Below are 2,728 nucleotides of genomic sequence, written 5' to 3' on the forward strand. Positions count from 1 at the left end.
ACTGCGGGGATGTGTTTGAATGGCAGACTTCTTGAAGTACAGGACATAGCCATAGCTGATATGTGGTGGTTATGTGGGAATTGTGAATTAAGAGCTACACTGCCTGTGGGTTGGTCTAGAACAATGTTAGTACAACCTTTTCAGATTACCCCCAGGTCCAAGATACACCAGTACCTGAAGAACGTTCCAATGCATTCCGTACGAGGAAGGAGAGAAGCAGGGTTCGACAGCCTGGGCATTCCCCAGGGCATTCCAGACGACTACAAGGCCTTGAACCCAGCAGCGAGTGGCCTGGCATCTACCCTCTGCCCCTGGTGCGTCATCGGAGCACACACAGATTGGATTAATTTCCTTTACTACGCTGAGATGATATTCCAAAACCTGACCAGAGACGGACTACAAACAATCAGAGAAGAACTACACACCAACTCCAGGGTAACACAGCAAAACACGGCTGTGCTTGAGATCCTCACTGCCGAGAATGGAGGCATTTGTGTCATGCTTGGTACTGACCAATGTTGCACACATGTCCCTGACAACACCAGAGATGGGGACTACCTAAAGATCATCCGTGATGGGGGAACCAGACTGCCCAAACACATTTTCCACAAAGAGACTGTTTACATTTTCCTGCCCACTGTAATATTCAACAACCGATGTGTTCTGCAAAAGGCAGAAGGCCTTCAAGGACACAGCAAAGAAACCTTGTTTGAATGTTATCTGAATCCTAGGCGAGCTAATGAACCACACATAGTCGACGCTCACTATGTTGGCCTACAAATGCAAAGTATTCAAATGTGTGATGAGAAATATGATGACATTTTTGAGTGATTGACTGATGATGATATGGAGTGATGCTCAGTAATGTTCTCTGTTCCGAAAATCCATGTGATGAAGCTCAGAATGATGATTTTGAAGTTATCCATTGAAATTGATAATTAACGCTGAAGAAAGATGATTTGTGATTTTGATTGTGTTTGTAATTTTTGATTATCCATTGAAACGGATAAAAGGAGGGATTGATAGAGATAATTTCCAAACACTATTATATTCTAAGGTCATTAATAATCAAGTGCCTTGTATTAATATATTCCTTGTATGAATTATGTGCTTATGAAAGAAGGAGCACAGCTTTTCTCTGTGTGTGTGTGTAACTAGAATATTAGGTGCCACTAAGTCTGCATATGAACAAGAGCATGTTTAGACCAGAGGAGATAAGAAAGGAACTGTGCTTCTTCCGACCTTGTGCAAAACTGCCACCCTTGCAAGACAGGGAGCCTCGGACGTGAGAAATCCACCACGTGATCATCCCTGCTGAAAGCCAAACTTCTTACTATATAAACCCCGTGCAAAGGGTTTATCAGGGCCTTCACTGTCAGCCTTGGCTGGGAGGGGAGCCCAATTGCAATTGTTGTTGTTTGTCTGTCTAATAAATATACTTTCATGCAGCTCCGGAGTCCTGAACTAACTAGGGTGATTTTTCACCTATCATAGTCCAGCCCTGCATGAATCTACGACTGCCGTTGAGCTCTTGCTGTGATGAAACACACCATGGTACCTCTGAGAGTGAAAGAAGAGAACTTCAATGAAGAGGGTCATTTCCACCAAGTACTAAGTCATGTTTTGCTAGGGGTTCAAATACTTATTTTCTGAATCAAATGCAAATAAAGTCCTAAATGTTATAAAATGCATTTTCTGGATTGTTTTGGGTGATATTCTGTTTCTCACTGTTAAGATACACCTACCATTACAATTATAGATCACACATTTCTTTGCAAGTGGCCAAACTTGCGAAATCGGCAGGGGTTCAAATACTTATTTTCCCCACTGTATGTTATTCTCTACAAGTGGACATGAATGTAATCTTCTGTGTGTTTCATCTGCAGAGGTCAAGGGTCATTGAATATAAATGTAGTCTTCTGTGCGTTCCATCTGCAGAGGTCAAGGGTCATTGAGTATGAATGTAGTCTTCTGTGTTTACCCTCATCTGTAGAGGTCAAGGGTCATCAAGTATAAATGCAGTCTTACATGTGTTTCATCTGCAGAGGTCAAGGGTCATTGAGTATAAATGTAGTCTTCTGTGTGTATCATCTGCAGAGGTCAAGGGTAATTGAGTTTATATAACACAGCTAACTGATATGTTTTTTTTTTTTCATAATAGAATAGAATAGAAAATATTAATTTGTCCTCGCACAAGTGCAACGAAATTGAGGTGGCAGCTGTCAGACTTCAGTGCAATTGAAAAGTAAAAAACAAAAACAATACAAATACATTATAATTATACAAATTTACACTATAAATACTCAGCTTAAGTAAAAACAAGTTAAAAAAAAAAACACAAAACATATTACACACATACAGGTTAGTTTTGTGCATTGTTTAGTGCAATGATAGCCCTAGGATAGAAGCTGTTTCTCAGCTTGTATGTTTTTGCTTTGATGGTCCGAAAGCGCCTCCCTGAGGGCAACAGTTCAAATAGGTGGTGACCAGGGTGTGTTGAGTCTCTGAGGATGCTGTGGGTCTTCCTGAGACAGCGTGTTCTATAGAAGTCCTCCAGAGGTGGAAGAGAGCAGCAAACAACTCTTTGTGCGGTGTTAATGACCCTCTGGAGTACCTTTCTTTCTGCTGCTGTGCATCTGGCAAACCACAGCGAGATGCCATTGCTCAGCACTGACTCCACAGAGCAGCGGTAAAAGGACACTAACAGTTCCTGTTTTAATTTATTCTT

The sequence above is a fragment of the Sprattus sprattus genome, assembly GCF_963457725.1.
Source record: "Sprattus sprattus genome assembly, chromosome: 1".
Classification (NCBI taxonomy): Eukaryota; Metazoa; Chordata; class Actinopteri; order Clupeiformes; family Clupeidae; genus Sprattus; species Sprattus sprattus.